This window comes from Ischnura elegans, chromosome 2 (assembly GCF_921293095.1).
Source record: "Ischnura elegans chromosome 2, ioIscEleg1.1, whole genome shotgun sequence".
NCBI lineage: Eukaryota > Metazoa > Arthropoda > Insecta > Odonata > Coenagrionidae > Ischnura > Ischnura elegans.
The window spans coordinates 61892726-61912743 of record NC_060247.1 but is presented as its reverse complement, the minus strand read 5'-3'; the positions used below and the strand labels follow the sequence as shown (position 1 = coordinate 61912743).

The 20018-nt window shown below is 37.6% G+C and overlaps 1 protein-coding gene across 1 annotated transcript in view; it reads left to right on the top strand.

Moving 5' to 3' along the window:
* The window catches only part of LOC124153830 (serine/threonine-protein kinase 32B), a 550681-nt gene that overhangs the window by 179481 nt on the left and 351182 nt on the right, over positions 1-20018 (top strand). The window lies entirely within an intron of this gene.

The following is a 20018-nucleotide window of genomic DNA, read 5'->3' as shown; positions in this document are numbered from 1 at the left end:
GGCGCTTTTCGTGGACGAGTGGCATTACTCCCTCTGCTTTTATTTTGGAAATAACAGCTTATAGTGTATGAGTGGTTTATGCAAAAGATGAAAAGCCTTAAAATCATTACATTTATTGGATCGTCATTCAATTCGAATTTTACATATACGGCAATATTATCATTCCAAAAAATCTAAAATGAGTGGGTGAGAAGACAAGGGGTACAAGTGATATCTTTTTTTATACAGAGTTATATGCAGAAATTACGTAAAGAAAACAAACGAGTTGAATTAGATATTTAGTAGTGCATTTGATTTTCTACTCGAGAGACTTTCATATTCCTTGGCAACCAAGTTTTTGTGTATTTCTTCTAACAATTACCTTTACATAACTCTATTGAGAAAATATCATCTGTACCCCTTGGCTTCTCACCCCCTCAAATATGAAAATTTATCCTTAAATTTCACCTCTAATCGTATAAAATAGCAGGCAAAATTATTCATGGTCACATTTAAAAGACAATAAAACCAAAGAAAGACGCTTTACTTCATAGGATAGGCTAAAGAAAATTCAATTCGCATCACAGCTTTTCCGATAATCCTTCAAATAAATGTGATCCAATGATTACAAGTACCAAATGAATACCTTCTAAGCCTTCAGCAGTGGATACGGTAATTTCAGGGTGGTGGATGTTGAGAAGGTCAAGGAAATTGCTATCTCGTAATTGTTTATACGGATATGGCTTAAGATAAACTGGAAAGGACCGAAAGGTAGTATTAATTTATTACATTCAATTTTACATAAATTAAAATAAAATGCCAGCGTCGGTGGCGGCGGAGTACAGTCCTCGCCTGCCACACTGAAGGTCGCCGGTTCGAATACCGCCTGGATGGTTAACCCCTAACCTGGGAATGGCTATTTGTGATTGCCCTATGTTAATTGTTGAAACACATACGATTTAGAGGCCTAATAGTGGTTTTTTGGGGTATTGGAAATAAATAAATAAAAACATGAAACGAAGTACTTCACATTATTTCTCACAGACACTACTGTAAGAATTGTTATGCGTTGAGGTTAGTTGCGAGAAAGAAAAATGATTAAAAAAACCGCTTTTAGAACGGATTTGGAGAGAGGAAAGACACACATGTTGAAGATACAGCGGGCATCCATGACTAATTTACGCAGATCTCAACTCAAGGTAAACTACTAGACGTACTTTCACCGTTTGGTGAGCTATTGCTGTTATTTAAGTTGGAGATTCGTCAATCGTCAAAGGATAAACCTTTTCGTGTGGTGGGAAATGTGTATTTTTCGTTTCTACATTCCTTCTACATCGACTTCGTGCAGATTTTCCGCTGACACCGCTGTGGCCTTAGTGATTTAGCGGAACGTGCTACCATTTGCATCGCACCCGACTGCTTTTCCCGCGCATCTCGACGAATGGCGTCACTTCCCGTCGCCGGAGACCGTAAAAGGGCGAGCGAACGAACGTTTTCCTCCTCCAAAGGGTGTCATCACGAATTAACTTTAATGCGTTGTCGTCGGCGACGCTGGCGCTATTCATCGGGGAAAACAAACAAAAGAGGAGGGCTTTGCGTTGACGCAAAACGCGTTTCGGAGGGGCTAAGTAAGTTTCGCAACGACTGTTTGTGCATCAATTAAAATGCCTCCGGTGGAAAATATAAGGACCCTTGGAGTAAAGGTTGATGCCTTTTTTAGGGCATAAAAACATCACGTAATAATCCTTACCGTATTTGTTTTATTTTAATCTGATTTGAAGTACGTAAATTGAAACATTTAATATACAGAGCATGCTTTTTGTCGTTTTAACAAAATGCCCATCTTCGGCGAGTTTTGCCTAATATGTCTTATTTGAGATTAAGTTTAAATAAAACTATATCGAAATGAATTTTATTTGCTAAATCAAAGTCGAAGTTAAGCATGAGTTGGTCACACGTGTTTAATTACAAAGTATCAAACTTCTATGGAAGACTTTTAGATACGTGCTGTTGAACAAATTATCTTCCAAAACTTATTTAAGATAGTATTGTAGAGCGGGATTGGCCGCGTTGTGGAGGATTGGAAATTTATGAGATGTAATAGGTACTGAATGGTCGTTCTAATATCAAAACTTGGGCGGATCGTCCGTCATTCTATTTTTTTATCTCTTTTATTCAGGCCGATAACTGATTCCACGGTTGTGTTTCAGTGCTAAAAGTTCCGTAAAAAATAAGCTGTGTTTGTAAACTTGATGCTATAAGTCATTAATTGTTTAAGCTGGACAGGTATCAAAATTGTATCTAAAATTACCTTTCAAGTGGTGGCGTATTAATCTGCTTTAATTCCTTTGAGAATACATTAAATTTTGGTAAAGATTATAATGCCAAATACAAATGAATGCGGGTAAAGCATACGTTTTTGATTTAATATCATTTAACTATAGGAAAGTAGAATTGCTGTTGCCAATATTAGTGGACGATCTTGGTTTTGATGGTTTGCGTAAGCATGAAAACAATGAAGTTTAATTCGAATTCCTTTGGAAACATTAGTAACAGTTCCCTGCTTCCCAATTACTGTGATTGTGAGGCTAGAGAGGTTTCTGGTTTTCGGCAGGCTCAATGATGCGTCCAAATGGGGCGAATGGTAGTGTGGTGAAAGGTACCTAAGCTAAGATTTTGTCGAGAAATTAATGCCTTCGCAATGTGGCCGTAAAAGCAGTTAATGGCACCTTTGCCCGTTCCAAAACCTCTCATCTGACACCTTTGTACCTGCGTAGGCGCTCTTCAAATTTGAATTTTTGGCTTATCTCCGTGTTGAATGGTATTATTATTTAGGCAACATTTTCTGGTCTCTGAAATATTTTTGTACATTTTTATGAATTTTGTTTGTCTCGCACTGATATGGAAATGGCGGTTTTGTACTCCACCGCATTAGCCCTTCAAACGGGCCTCGCAATTTAAAATTATGTCTGCAGTGATTCATCTGGCTTAATGGTGACGCCTAAGTCGCACATGCCTTCGTTTTGGGGCGGGTAACCCTCAAAATAGAGGGAAAGGTTTTCCATGTCATTGCTCACAAAATCAACTGCTGTACATGTGCTCATAGTGACCCGTTTCCAGCCTACAATTGCGGATATCCAGGTCCTAGAGCATGGCAATAGCTTAAAAAGAAATTTTTATTACGGCCTCTAAACAACTACTGACGGACTTGCGTTTACAACACCTGGAAAAATATTATAACGCGTCAACGTCAAATTGAAATAACACATTGAAATGAAATTAACTGTAGCGATTCGGTTTACGCTGAGCAAAATAAATAGTTTCTTATGCAATAATTATATGAAAAAATTAATTGAAGTTATTCGATACGTATATCAGAAAGAATTTTCAGGGTCTGCAGCTATTTACTGGTTTAAGGTATATGATAGGCAGTGGCTTGATATAGTAATATAGAGTTGAAGGCTACCGACACCAAAACCGAGGCCACGCCGCGGCGCCGTCGCTTACTTAGCTAAAAATGAGGAAGGTATCTGAAGGTATAAACTCTGAATTGGAATGAGGGCTCTATATTGTACTTAGTTTTGCAATTCGTTATCTTTGGAATACAATTTTTAAATATTTATTGAGTAATTCGCGCCGCGAAGACCATCGGCATGGACATCAGTGCATCAGAAGCAGCTTATCTCTCTACTCTATTCTACCACTCCTTTCCTCTGTGTTAATACCTTGCAAACAAATTGTTGTAGGAGAAATGTAATTAATCAGTTTTATAGTTTCTATTGGGCGAAGTGAAGCTATAAAATACATTTCTTAAATTACCCTGATTCGATAAAATTATTTGGAATTCCAGAATCTGTTTCGGTTCATATCAGATATGGTGTATTCTTCGTTTATGGCAATTATGCTGTGATTTTCGGTCACAGATATTTTTTTATAATTTCTTCCTTCGTTGAAATCTTTATTTAGGGACATTTCTCTATCTCTGTTGTCATAATCTTATACAACGAGCTAACTATGTAATGGCATGCAAAACATATTCTTTTAGAGAAGTATTTATTTTCAGAATGTGGGGATTATTATATAAAAAGAATAGCTAACCCAGCGAACGTAGTACCACCTAATTACTTATATTTGAATATTATATAGAGTAATGTCTCGTCAATCACATTGATTATCAGTTATTATAATCACAAAACGCGTTCCATTGAATAGTTTTGGCTGGTTTAGGTTTCTAAGCATCGTGAACACCAAACCTACCTTCCGCTATAAATTGTCCTGTGGTAAGCCACGCTTATTTAAGGAATTTAAAAATTCAGATAACTAGTTGGTGACTTCGGCTTTGTTTGTTACACTGTCAATAAATTTGAATAAATGCAGAGTACAAACTATTTAGATCCTGATTTACCAAGTTTCAGTCATCCACATATTCGTTCGAAGCCGCCAAAATTGCTCGCTCAATCAACCCTGTGTGCTTTTTGTTATCAATCATGTTCTTGAACTCTTTGTTGATAAGCTCATCTTTCGAAGATACGAAATTGCAAAACTTCCGAGGAAATGAAATCAATCCGCTCGATTCGTCGACAGATATACGGCCATTTCCGTAAGTCAATAAATGCTTGGAGATTTATTTACACACACGGCTGAGATGTGTTTGCTGGCATCTCAAATTGAGCTGGCCTTAGCTTAAATTAAATGATTTTAATATTGTTTTAATATTTTTTGTATGTTTTTACAGTTCAAATGTTTTTTTATATTTTTAAGAATCCTAGTAATTAATTGGTTAAAACAAAACAAATCATCCAGTTTTGACCAACTTTATAGCTCTTGCAGTGTTACCAACTCCTAAAAAAATAATTCTAATATCAAGATCAATTTTTTTGTGAACTTTTAGTGTTCTATAATGTTTATTCTGTAATTCGGGGCTGAGACGAATCCAAAACATCAAATACCATAAAAATCGGTACATCCGTTCTCGAGTAATAAATGGTGTAAATGACTCAATTTTCGACTTTTTTTTATATATATTGTGACGGTACACGCCCGGTTGCCGTGCACCGTCGAACTGAGATTACAATCAGAGTTCTTAATTTTTCGTAGGTTCTTGGGCTCGCGGTCAAGATGAGAACTCACGGCATTGAACGCAATGGCACAGCAAGGGGATGAATGACCTCGTACACAGCGAATGACTGTCATACAAAAATTTATTCAGAGAAAATAAAAACGAACACTTTTGTCCTTAAACACTAATGAGGGATGGAATGGTGATGCTGACTTGGGCGAGACGTCAATGATACACTTGCAAAAAAGAAAAATGAAGCAAATATGCCAGACACAAAAAGAAAGAAATCTTACATCTAATAAATGAGGGATGAGATGACTATTGGGGTAAATGAACAAAAATGGACAAAAATAACACTGAATACCTCAATGATTGCTATGGCACGGGCACTCGTAATCTTGCTCTAGTTGCGACAAAAACCACTGCACTTCAAAGACAATTATGGGTAATGTTCGTTGTTATACTTTCAAATGTTACATGCTCCACGTTCTGTTCAATCAAAAATGAGTCTGATGTCAACCAGATGGGATGATGCAAACGGGAGAATCGTGATACAATTTAAAATGGTCTTTAGACCGAGAAAGAGCGACGTGAGTTTATTTCAGAAACCACATGGTTATTAGGATGACACACGTGCACATTGGGGACTTTCTTCGTTCAGGGGCGCGTGGGCTGGCTGGAGCGGGGGAGGATCGGGATTATTTCCCCGTCCCGGGAGAGGGTTTAGAGTACTTAAGTGTCAAAGACGGCGAGTCCGAATCCTGGTCGCCGGGTCACGATGCGTCGATCGCGGGGAACCACGTCCCGCGAATCCTTGGACGATGTCGTGATGTCCTGACGAAAAAACGAGGACACTTTTCTTGTGCCTCGCTGTACTCCACGCTTTCCTCTCCGGCACGCCTTTCCCCTGGTCGCGTTGTCCGACCTCCAGAATGCCGTAGCCCTCGTCTGCCGCGGCCCCGTCTTATTGCCCCACCTCGGCACTGTCACAGCTGACCTCCGTCCTCTCTAGCGGATCAACCACCGCTTTCTCAGGAATCGACCCGAGTTCCAACAATACCGGGCCTTATATACCCATTAAACAACAAAAGACATGCTAAATTCTAGCAGACGACACAAGAAAAAAAAAGAAGGTCGCTCATCACTCGCTGTTGCCGCGCGCCAACATGAATCGGGAAGAAGACGCGGACGCAGAATGCGCCGTGACGAGGCATTTCGTCACAATATAGAGAGAGTTTTTAAAAAAGCATAATTTTCATTTCTAATATTTAAACCAGGATACATGCTCTTTGCAAAGTTTGAATCATATGTATGAGTGTAACCCTAAAATTCCCTACACCATGAACCCCCAAGCGCATAGGCAACCCAAATACAGTTTAGTATGCACAGATGCATAGTGCTCAGGATTAATCGGTGTTTATTTTCTCAAAGGCCAGGGCGTTTAATAACGTTGTTAGGATAGTATTTTACCGTTAAATAATTCCACGCTCATAGTAAATGATAGTGCCAATATCGTGCGATATGAGGTCACCAGATTAAAAGAGGAGGGGGAAAAGAAAGGGGTGGTTTCATTACATTTTAAACCACACTTCATGTTTATTTACTTGTAAGATATTTCTTCAATCATCGGTACAATATAAATTAAAGTGGTTAATTGTGATAAAAAAATCTTAGGGTGTGTCTGGCATTGAACGTTATTTTGTTTTAGTTGAGGACATGGTTTTTTATAAACCAATGTCCCTGGCCGTAAGGTATAGCTGGGATTGATAAAATAAATTGTTTTCATTACAATAATTAATCCAGGGAAATTTCCCTTGTTCTATGTATTTTAAAAAAGGGTTTTATGTTCCGTATAAAAATATTCCAAAACAACCTTAACGAATATTCGTAAATTAGTGAATATTCATCATTTACGAGAGTCATTTTTCCAACTTAAAATACTTGGATTAATGCGAATGTGGCCTTGAATGATTGAATTATAAAATTTCAATGAAATCAACGTTACACCAACGGCAGAAAACATTTTGGGCTTTTTTCTTTTTTCACTACATTTTTTGAAACTAAATACAATCTTTTTCACATTATTGCTTGGTCGATGATTTTTTCAGTGAGAGAAAAATTATCCGTAAGGGAAGTGAAATAGTTCTCGTTTGTTCCGCAAGGGTATTGTTTGCTCCTCTATTGATATCATGGTTTCCAAGTTTCTTGCAACGCATTTCAACGGATCAAAACAAAAGAGGAATATTCTTACTGGTCATATAATTGAATAGGTTTCCTTGGTAAGAAAGCGTCTCAGGGTACACCTCATTTTTCCCCGCCGTAGAGAAAAATGAATTCTCGAAGAGAATATTACGTGTTCTCACCTCTTCATGTGGACGCAATGAAACTAACCACCACTTTTAAGTATTTACGTGAACGCAACCAAGGTTTTGATGGAAGAATAATAATAGGACCACTAAGGAAGAATCGATTGTCCCTTCCTCCAAGTCCCTCCAAGGCGTCTGAAAGGACTAAAAAATTGAAAAAATGACATTTAACCGGCTTTTGTACGTACTGTCGTCTTTTTGGGAAGCAGTAGGTACGATTACACTTTTTAATGAATAAATTAGTATTTATATTTGTAGGATAGGGATATTTTTTCGGAAACTTAGCCTTTACCTGTGTTTCTTTTGTGAGTGAAATTATTAGTGAACCATAGCGATGCTAATGAATCCAAGGAAACAGTTTATTATCCCCAGTGGAGTTTACAGAATAGCCTGAGTCACCTGACTAAGGTGTCAAAATATAATTAGGGGAGAATGGCACTCGTTCTTCACACCGCCTGGATGAAATTTCAGAAAGTTAATTTTAGATAGTAAATGCTCAAACTCGATTGTTCTGGCAGCAAAGTGAAGATGTTTGTTTAGAATTTTTTAAAAATAACTTCAGTGTGGGCTACATATTGTTTTTTAATAAATTTCGAGATAATGTTAGCTACAATATCTCTCATCTTTGTGAAGTTTATAACAATAGGTGTTCTTTAGATAAGATGCTGTGCAGTATATACCTCTATATATTTGAAAGCACTGAAGGAACAAGTGACTTTGTACGCAGTCACGCGCACGGGTGCAAAGTTAAATACACCAGAGGATGAAGTTCGCTATGAAAAAATATTCGACTTAGCCGAGATTCGAACCCGGATCTCCCGTATGGGCTTGGTGGTGTAACTGGTAGCACGCCTGACCGGCAATCGGGAGATCTGGGTTCGAATCCCGGCCAAGTCAAATATTATTTCATGGTGAACTTCATCCTTTGGTGTCTATATATTTGAATTGCTCGCATACTTTTGTTTTGAATTTCATGACCATAAAAGCGAGGATAGCTTAAAAAATACGTAGCTAGTTTCTTATTTTATAAATTGGCTTCAAATGTTTAACGCTTTTCTTCTCAGAAAATTAAAAAAAGGTGGGGCGAGCGCTGCCTTCCCTCCAATGATATGATAAGGAATTGCCTCAAAGTTACTGTTAACTTTTTGTGCGGCATGGAGTAGAGAAAAATGTTATCCTAGAAGCTTTTAATTATGAAACCCGTCGTAGATATGGAGGTCAAGTATTCCTTTGAACGAATTAAAAGGAGATAATTCCGAATGGTTAAAATTAGGCCAGTAACTTCACTTTGGAACGCGAAAGCTACAAATTTTCTCCTTGAACTAGCGAATTCGTAGTTAAAAAGGTATTTTTTAGGATTCGTATGGTATTATGACATTACCTTAAATGTTTTAATTTTAATTACTGTGAAGATTGTCTTAAATAACTGCATTTCACTTTTTTCTAACGATGTGGTGAAGATAACACTATAGTGGTTTACTTTCCTCGTTTAATACTTGCGACATATCTTCTTCTGTAGTTCCCATAATTGAGAAATAATAATTTTTCTTTTCCTCTTGAAATGTTACGATAGCATTTAGCCAAACCTTTTAGCAAATGAAATTATATCGAGATATAATGCCCTCACGTTTATTTGTATTTTCATAATGGCGAAAAAATTGATTTGGATAGAATTTTAAATTTGGTCTCTTTTCTACCATCAGTTATTTGAGATTCATTAACCAAAATGCCGAAAATGGAAACTAGGTAAGCCCAAAAGGCTCTCCTGGCCGAAGGTTTCCTTTTCCCCCCCCATACTTTTTCACTTAAAGCTTAAGAGCAAATATCGACGCATCTTTCCCTTTAGGGACCCAATATTTTCATCCGACGTATCGCAGCCACGGCCCCGAAATAATCGGCCATTGCCTTTGACACGATTGCGTGGCTTGCCTCCGTGCCCATCGTTCGTCTTTTCCAATTTTTTGTGTACTCGCTCGCATACTTTTCCCGCACGGATAGATTCATTCTTATCATGCCAGCCTTTTCTTGTAAAAATGAACCAGCCTTTATTCCGCCTCCTTCTCTTCCTTCCTGCCATGGTCTGTTCTTTAAGCCAGAGGATCCCTTGGTGCTGTACCCAGGCTTCTTATCTTCGCGTCCCCTTCCTTCAAAATCTAGGATATGTTTCTTTTTTCAAAATCCACTTCCCTCATCCTTCCCCGCATCAGTTCTTCTCATCGCTCTCAGCCTTCTTTTCAGTTCCTTTATCCACCCTTCTGCCTTACATTTTCGTCTTCATTGGCCCTTCATATCCCTCTAAGTTTTCACCACGCTTCTTTGAATGGATTCTTTCAATTGTTGTTCCTAAATTCTTTTTTAGTTTCCGATAACAGTGCATGCCTTGTTATTATTTTTAATCATTCTAGTAGCAATAGATTGCTTTCATCTACGTGTCCCTACTATATTTAACTCAGCCCCAGGCAATTTTTGAGGTCTACACTCCTAATATTTATCACTATTTTTACGCGAAAAATGTCATTGAAAGAGAAGATGGTAATAACCCAACGGATAGTTTCTTTCGGTTATTGGGCCTCTAATTATTTTCTAGTTGCCTTTATCAGTGAATAGCTCAACCGTTTTACCCAATCTTGGCTCAATTAAATGCTTTCATTTACGTATTGTTTTGGCTTCAGACCGAGGGAATTGCAGAACCTTACATCCCATTATTTATCTGAATATTGACGCGAAAAATGTCATTAAAAGAAAGGAGGATACTCAAACCCGTTGTTGCGTCGGAGGGTACCCAATCCAGGTAGATAGTTGTGCATTGTACATAATTACTATTTTATATTGTAAAGTATCTAGTAAAATACATCGAGAATACAGCTATTGCTAGTCATTAAGTCATATTATTCCTTTCAATGCTCCATGATTCATAAAATATGAGTTCTTCATGTAAATTATGGATGTTTTAACATTGTTAACTTTCAAAGTATTTATATTGCTCCCCTCAATAGTACTAAAATTATGAATATCTAATGACGAGCTATATTCGTCATTGTGCGATTTGTTAATGGAAGTTCCTGACGATGAATGATAGATCTAGGGCTGCAATACTCTCCAAGTCCCGTCCCCAAAGTAAACTCTCATTTTCACTTGTCACTATTCTCTACAGCATTATTTGACGCATATCAACACTGACTTTGATTTGGCCTCGATCACATAAATGAAATTTCATAATATCTCAGCTTCCCTATTACCCCAATAAATTTATTCAGGAATATAGGAACCTGTTTGTAATTCGAGATCGTAATATTGCGACCCTACTGTATATTCAGTTTAGAGAGTGTGACTGTAAAGTCTTCCTAGGGAATGTGCAAAGAAATATTATAATACATACAATTCTACCATAAATGCTCAATATCATTAACATTAGAGGTACATGTGTCAACGACTATGGTGCCGCTTTGGCTCACCCTCATATATTACCTTAGTGGAAGATTTAATTTTATTATTATTATTAGATTTTGTTAACATTTACTCGAATAAATTTCAATGTTTAATAATATACGCTATGTGACCATTCACGTGATTTTAAGTTATGTATTATACCTTTTGAAAGCATACTCGTGTATTTTTATTTGAAAAAGATCTACAATATCCTCATGTTGGACACTCTCCGAAAAAGCAAAGGGTTTAGGAAATTGTGCTTCTCCTAATTTTTTTTTCTCTCGGAATGGATGCTATATATCGGAAGCGGTCGTCTCAGCCATCCCCTTGGGCTGAGGCAGCAGAATAATGCCTGGATACTTCCTATTTATTCTCCTCGCGGTGTCTCTTTGAGGATCGGTACTGGGGCAGAATGAATATCACTGATTTTCCTTCCTCTGGGAAGTTTGGACTTTGGTTGTGTCCTTCGAGGATCTTCTGATCGGAATTCCGCCAATGTTGGACTTTGTTTATTTTTTTATTTTCCTTTTCTGCTGGGTTCCTCCTAACTATGGATACAATGAACTTGATTTCTAGCTTCCGCCTGTGCAGGTTCATTTTGCCTCGGGGTTGCAAGAGTCTTCCTTCGATTGCCTCTCGTTCTTTCCGAGTTTTCTCATGAATCCGCGTGATTGGAGGCAGAATTCTTCTCCAAGTTGGTGTAGTTATGCCCTAGCGTATTAAGATTCTTATCTCTTAAAAATGAGGAGTTTATAAGATCAGTTCTATTTACGGAAGGTCTCACAAAAAACGTGCAGTACCAAGTGTACTACTGTATTGAAAATAGGATATCACAAGGAAAGTGGTTTATTCCAATCCCAAAATGTAAAATAGGCCTCTCTACTCGTTTTACTTTGTGATTTTTTTATAGTCGAGCTACTCTCCTACGACTAGGAGAAAAATTTGAAAGGACATAAATTATAGGGCAGTACATTGTTGGAAATATTTGAATTTTTTGATTAATTATGGATATAATTTATTAATAGGCAAATTAATGTCGTTTTTGCGACACCGCAAACCTCATGAACTTATGATCTTGTTTAGCAATTGACGAGTTGAACAATGACGTGGGTGGTAAAAATCCCACTCAGGTGAAAGTCGAACCTAAAATGCCTAAATCAGCTGACGAGGGTTCAATGAGGGAAGCAGTAGATTTTTGTAACACTTGTTTTTCTTAATAACCGCCTGCTGATAAAAAATAATCCTACTGACTGTCGGAGTTTGCAGAAACGAATTTTCCATTCTTTCGGGACCAGAGTTATGTAATAGAGGCCGATAATTGCCAACATCTTTAATTAAAATGAAAACAAACAATTTGGCTGTTACATTTGCATTATTTTGTGAATCTCATCAATTGCGTGGCAGCCGCAGATTTTCTTGTCAATAGGTCACACCGCTAGTTCTAGACCGGTCGTATTCAATATTTATTTTGATGTGTTATTCGTGTTAATCTTTAGACACCATCTTGTCATTCTCGTAGTAAAGCCTTATTAACATTAATCTGTTTCTGAAACATGAGACTCATTGCTGTGATAAACATAAAAAAAAGTGAGATATCGTATATTTAGTATTTTTTGAGTGTTATTTAACACATTTGCATTTATTTTCGATATTTTCTGATCGTTAGTTAACAACAGTATTGTAAATAATTAAGAATAAGTAAAAACTAGCTAAAAGATACAATTTTCAAGTTTCTACTTTTGATTTTTAGCATGCAATAGTATCACTTTAAAATACGGAAACGTCTTATTTTCTTATTCTAACTTGTCTTTCAACAATTTCTCTGCCATTAACATTGAAAGGTGTGAAATGACTTTTTATCCAGCGTTGATAAATATGTCACTAAGGAAAACGGGGCGTGTATTGTCCTTGCAGGACCTCCCAAAGTTTCGGGGGGATGTAGGAAGCTTCCTTATTGATAGTCCAGCATCGCCCCCATCCATCTCCGTCCTTATGCATTATCTACGTCCCATCACCCGGGCTCTTTCCCTTCCTTTCTCTTGAGGCGCCTGCTCTCTTCTCCTTTAAGTCCTTTTAGCATCCCACCCTTCCCTGCCTTCTCAAGAAGTTTCCTCCACTCCACCTCCTACTCCCCCTAACCCTAATGCACACACAATTTCATACTTCCCCCACCCTCACTCTCCCTCCAACACTTTATTCATCTCCTGCCACTTCCTCTGCTTTCTTCTTTTCCTATACATATTTTTTTATTTACGTCAACTTTTTTTTCGTCCTCGTTCTCCGTTTTTTTTCCTCTCCCTCTCTCAAGGCGGCTTTTAGGTCGCCTCCATCATCTGAACCTCCCAACCGCTCCCTTCTCTCCACGTTTTCTTCCCGTTGCTTCCTCTCCATGTTTTTTTTTGAGTCGTCGGCTTCCGCTATAGTACGGGATGAGCCTCCCCAAACTGTGGGCCAGAAAGAAAACTGGAGAAATGGCTTTTCAGTGGGGTGGGTTTTTTCTTAAGAGTTTTATTTTGAAAAAAAAGAGACAAATTTGGGTGAAGCTTAAGTAGTGGATGTGATTATATTTTTCAGTTGTATTTTTTTCTCCAAAGGGCCCAAGGTAGTTTAGGCCCAATTATCACTTAAGGGATTGTATAAAATCTCTTCAAATCTTTTCCTGATTTGTGCCTTCTCAAGGGTAATGTTCTTCCTGTGTTTTACCTCATGCCTGGAGCGGTATTTTGAGAATTTAAAGAATTTTTTAGTGTTGGATGGCCCAAACGTTTAGTAATTTTTTAACAATGTTTTTTTTAGTTAGGCAGGCTTTTATTACTAGGAAAGTAATTTATTTTTAAATTTTGAATAATAATTATTACAAAATCCGATTTATTCGCCAAGATATTCTTCGATAAATTCAGAACTATCCGCTTCACTATATTGTTGATTTTAGCAGGCACAATAAAACATTATTAGACCCAGAATCTAGTTATTTAACGGTAAGTTGTAGTGGTTACATTTCTGCCATTGATTTTTTATCTTACTAGTGTTTGTTATTTCTCTGCGGGGTGTGATGCAAAACATGTACCAAAATTTATAAATATATGCGTTTGAATATTTGGCGTTCATCTGTAGGTTCTGGATTTTTTTATGCGCCTGAATTATTGTTTGAGATTATATTTTGTGAGCCTGTATAATATAACTAAATTTCCGAATAGTAAGAAACTTAATGAACTCAGCCATATATTTAGTATTTCCTTAATATTAAGATGTGCGAAAAAAATTTCTTGTTATACCTACCAAAATTGGTACGTGCATGTTTTTAGTGCAATGTTTACTCTCTAAATTATTTTCCCACCCATTTACGAGCTCCTGTGTGTTATAAGCCATGTATCTGTGTAATGTAATTTTCGCTGTGATTTCGAGATTTTTTATTATAGAAAGCTGCTAATAATGTAAATTCATTGCATTTATTGCATTGAAATGTTGTGACTGGCTGTTTAATGGTTTTGCGGTGCTTAAGTCGTGTAGAGAAAATTTTATAGAAGTGCGGGAAGAATGTAAAGAAATCTCATGATGGCAATCTTTAGGCAGACAGCTATGTAACGTTTCCAGTCTCAAACGAGGATAATACGACTTCGATTTAAGGAAGGATCAAGATTTACGAGAATGATCTCACTGATAAAGAGGTATTTAATGGCTGGTGAGTTTGGTTACTCGGGAGAAAGACGAGCAGTAGCCTTCATTCCTTCCGTTTACGGCTGGTGCGTAATAGATATGATTGGTAATGGGCAAAGGCCTGCTTTGATTGGAGAATGTTTGAAGCTTAGATCGTAGTCTGTTCCTACCTGCTTTTAACAAAAGCGTCAAGGTATTCAGAGTACCTTATATATAGAGCTAGTATTGGGCTTATAACATATTTCTACTACATGAGTGTGTATTAGTTTACTTATAATTTATGATATGATAATAACATGAGTTTTTTTACACGATATATATGAATTTTTAGCAATAAATTATGCTAATATTATCAGTATGCCGGCCTTGGAAGCTCCTGTCATTGCCTCATTTTACTTACCACTGTATTTTTATGTATTTTTTTTAGCGATGTATAGTCTTGAGTTTTATTATAAATTAGGACAATATTTCTCAGTAATACGGAGAACAGGATCACCTTTAATTTATTCGCTACGTCGGGTATGGTTATTGTGGTTCATGTAATAGGGTTGGATTTGTGCCTTTGTTGCGGATAGGTCGGCTAGTGTACGAAGGAGGTTGTGCCTAGCAGAGGAGTGGGCGAAGCTATTCTGTGCTGACGACGTCGTCTTTGCGTCGTGGAAGGGGCTTCTTGCTCCTTCACCATCTCCCCCGAAGCTCCTGCTGATACATACTCCCACGCGGCACCATAGGGTTTCACCCACGTGGTGTATAGTGTGGGCGTTTCCGTGGCTTTGAATCATTATAGCAGTTTACAATCATTTCTCTCTTAAAGAACCGTAAAAGAGAGTCTCAGCCTTTCATGTTTTGACTAAACGAATTGCCTAATATATTAATTCCCGGTATATCTAGTGATCTGCCACTCGCCCCTTGTGTTCTTGGATATCGTTGATGGCCAGGAAGCTTTCGCAGGCATCTGCGAAGGTAGCTTTTTCTAGACCAGGAGATAGCATTTCTGCCAGATTTAGGTGAAATATTCTTTAAATTCACCGAAGTACCTATTGTCGACGAGCAGGATTCATATATTCGTAGCTTCATGAAAATAATAAGAATTAATTATTGCTCAAAGAAGGTATGAAGGTACTTAAAAGAACTTTTGGAGAACTTTCAGGAATCGGAGGATTTAGTTTTTTAGGGACTACAGTATTTTTAATCTTCCTCATCGTGGAAATTCTCCGAAACCTAATTCAATACCAATGGTGGTTAAAGTAATTTTTAATTCCTCATAATTTATGAGTAATTAGCGAGCTCAATTCAACTATAGGGATTCTTAAGTTCAACTATAACAAATGGAATTATCCGTCTAGTAAAAAAATTCTTACACTGCTTCAGAAGTTTTTGCGTCTCATTGATAATCATATGCGATCACGACTGAGTATTAATCGTATAAGTTTCCCGTGGCAAGGGAATCTCAAACAATTTCCTTACATTTGGTCACCATTTGAAAAAATTGCAGAGACTGCTTCATGTCCTGTAGGAGCAGGAGATGGTAGCATAAGCAACGTTCTTTTCCCTGTGGAGAATGGGGTGGTGCAAGGGTCTGAACTTGGACCTCATCCATCGCCGAGTTATGATGTTGAATTCGTTCTGAAGGAAGCTGTGAAGGCAGAAATGGAGGAATCGGAGTTCGTTTTGAATAAAAAGATAGTTGAGAAATAATCTGTTCCTCAAAACCTCGGACAAAGACAAGTAAGTTAAAAAGGGACGCGTCACTCAGAACTTACTTTATATCTTTTTTATATGTTTTATTCTAGTAACAGTACTTGTTTTAGATTTCACTGTCTTCTCCAAAATTCCTGGGTATACAGAGAGGGAATCGTTAGAAAATTTGTGTATATTTTAAATGACATAGTCCGTTTTAAACAATGTTGAGGTTTGAAAACAGACGGATCGACTGATAGTGATAATCGTTCCGTGCCATAAGTTATTTGGAAAAATATTTCAAATTCCCCTGCCACCTTTATCATTTCACCGGGATCAGAATTGCGGATTTGAAAATTTTCTAAGCATGTGTTTCAGAGCAGCAATGGCTGGTCTCCGATTTTATTTTTATACAGTGGATTGAAATGAAACGCCTGCTGCGTAATTGGAAATGATTCGGTTTTGTTCGCAATTGGTAATTATAGAAGTAGTCGAAACGTACCACAATTTTTTTGTATTTCATTGATCGAGTCAATTCTTGTGCTAATTATCCCGACGTCTTCAATTGAAAGGTCCGAAAGCTCTAGGCACATGGCGGAATTTCAGTTGTTAGAAATTTCGCGATTTTGAGTCACATAGTTTATATTTAATGGCATTAATGTTGATTGTTGTATCCATCTTTCAATGATCTTTGTTTTATTCATGTGTAATTTCATTTGCTACTAGATATAAAATAAATATGTGGTCCTGGTTGGAATATTTGTATGTGTACATAGCCTCATATTCCTAACCATGTGGAATGACATTTTTAGTGCTTCGTGCAGCTCGTTTGTCCTTTCTTATCGAGTAATATTCTCTGATAGAGTTGACTTTTCCCGGAGTCAGTGATAGAAAAGGGAACTTGTGATCATGCGCATTTAGGTGGTTGGTTGATTTGTTTCAGCGCAGTCGTTCTTCGAGAAAATAATACCGCTGCATTTTTCTTCCCTGCCCGTGTCACTAGATCGAGGTAGAGGGCAAGGCCATTTGTTATAGTTCCAACCAAGCGTGTCGTTCGAGGCTACCTTGTTAGATAATCGGGTCACAGTTGCTAGCTCCGCTGCGGAGCACAGCGATGTGCTAGAAAGCCGCAAATGGTGTACAGTTTCATATTTAATGGGCGACTAGGACTCGCGAAAAATCTGGAAAATTGCATTTTACTCTCACTTGATTTGTCCACTCGTTACGTGTGTGTATATTTTTCATTTAGTGTGCCCGCGGTCGCATTTTTGTATTCTGACCCAATATAATCCCCTCAGATCTACACGTTTGTGAGGGATACATGTTCTTAGTAATTTCTTAGTTGACACGATTTTTATCTCCCCATTATTTTTGTGAAATCATTGAAAGAAAGTGCGACCAGAAATACTTTCTTAACGGAAATCATGTTGTTTGGGAGTTCACCGTGAATTAAAAGTAGTAGATCGTACCCTCTCGCTTTTCGTACATTTCGTTTTCTTGGGCGGTATCACAATGAATGGTTATCATCTTAATTAATGTGTTTTTAATATGCTCTACCATTGACCCGATTGTCACTTTCCGACTTTTATCATATTTCTCCGCAGTCTGAATTTTTTATCATCATAAGGCTCTTTGTCAGTTGCATCGTTCAGTTACGGTATTTCTTTAAACTATTATCTAGAATCCTTCAATATTCATCTTTTTTATCAATTTTTAAGTTTTTTTAACCTAAGTGCTATTTCTTGTGTGGATGTCGTTGGATATGTTGTCAATATTTTGGATCTTCGTTCTTTTTTTCTCAGATATTTCTAATTTAATATTTTTTATCTGTTATTCAGTTTCGCTGATATGTTTCACGGCGAATAAAAATGCATTATTACTTTGCAAGGACAGAGGAGAGTAGGCTAGTAAGATATACTATCTCGGGGTTTGGTAATACATTTATTTCGTTGTTTTTTAAATGAGGCTGAGAAAGGATTTTTTAAATTAAAATCAGGGTTTTATTTAGTTTCAAACTTTACTGTACTGTTTTACTGGCTGAACCTAGGCGATTCTGTAAGATTTTGTAATCATTACATGATTTTAATCCGCAACGCCTGCCTCTTTATTGTAAATATCTTCGTATTTCACCAGGCACTAGGTACGCTTGCCTTGGCGCTCGAGAAAGTGTAGGAACTCCTCATTATCGTATCCATTTGCCATTCCTCCTATTTCATGCGCGTATATAACTAGCTGAAAATCCCATCGACAGTAAACAGAGAGGACAATGAGCCCGCGGAAGGGATATGCTTAGTTTTTTTCGCTATGATGAATAAAATAACTGTCGATTACTTCTCTTCCACTTTTATATTCTGCGCGTCTGTTATCGTCGTGTGAAACATGATCATTTTAGAACCCGTGATCAAATATTTCTCTCGTTAGTATGTAATCTCAAACGTAACAAAAGGCTGAAAATTTCATTGATGTGAAAGAGACCTATGAGATTTTGAGAATAAAAATCTAGATTATCTGTCGAAATACGGTTAAAGAAATATAATGGAGGCAGGATTGAATGGCTTATTTTTTTCCACTATCGAAATATATAGCCTATTCCTCTTATAAGTTATTATTATTGCGTATTATAGAGTGCTTATAATATATAGAGTGAACTACATAATGAAGTTGTCATTATTGCAACCGAATTTGGGACAGTCCATTTCGTCAGTCAAATTATTTGACTATTACGTAAATCCATGCTCTGATTAGTGGTAAATCCACCTAGGCGGCATGGGAACCCGCGATCTCTAGGCTGGCTGTCGAGGACGTTACCCCGTAGCCACCAAGGCCTTGTAGGGTTAGTAAGTCTTAGCTCAATATCATATCTGCAGTCCCCATCTCGCTAAATGATACGGCCGCCGTTCTCCTCGGCTCCCTCCTTCCCTTTTTAATTCTTCACGAAAAGCTAACTTCGATCAAATTTTCGAGGAGTGCTGGCCATTCGGTCTCAGCCCACGGGAATGTAGTCCTTTCGCACACGAACGTGCCTTTCCATCCTTTCCACCCTCAGCTTCGACTTTCATCCTTCCTTTCTCCTTCGCCTTCATTTTACTTCCACTCCGGCTCCGCGGTTGAAATTATTCCGTCTCTCCGTTCTCTCATGTTCTCGCTCTCTCTCTCTCCCTCTGTCTTTACTTCTCACTCCCTCTCGCTCGTAATTAAGGTCTGAGATCGCTTTCACCGTCGGTTTCATATGCATGCATTTTTTATTTTTTGGTCTGAAATTCTGATACCGGAATCGTTTATGCCAGCTTCGCTTCCCAGTCCTCATTCGAGTCGATACTTGTACTTCCTCGGCAGAAAATTTCAATTAATACCCAAAGTATGAGATCTAGGACGTTTTTGGTGGATTTTTCACCCATGGGATTTCAAGAATTTCTATGTTAAAATTGCCATATGGTTATGGTAATATGGTGAAAGTATTCCGGTTAATAATCCTCATATGAGTCAGTACTTGTACCTCCTCAGCAGAGTATTTCGATTTAAATCCAAAGTTATGTAGGATGTAGGATGTTTTTGATATATTTCTCTCCCTTTGGATTTTGAGAATATCTCTGGAAAAATGTTATCACCTCCATAAATTAATATATCTACTCCTATTTGTGAATTTTCTTTGGGGAACATTGAACACATAGCCAAATAAAATTGTTGAAACGTTGTAAATCCACACAGCTTTACTTGTTTGACCTCTACCGGTGTCAGTGCTCACGTGTCTTCAAGAGAGAATATTTGCCACAGTTTATAAATTTCAATGTATCTATTGAGTCACCATTATGAAAGCTTGTCATACCTCAATGCCTCTTTGAAAAACG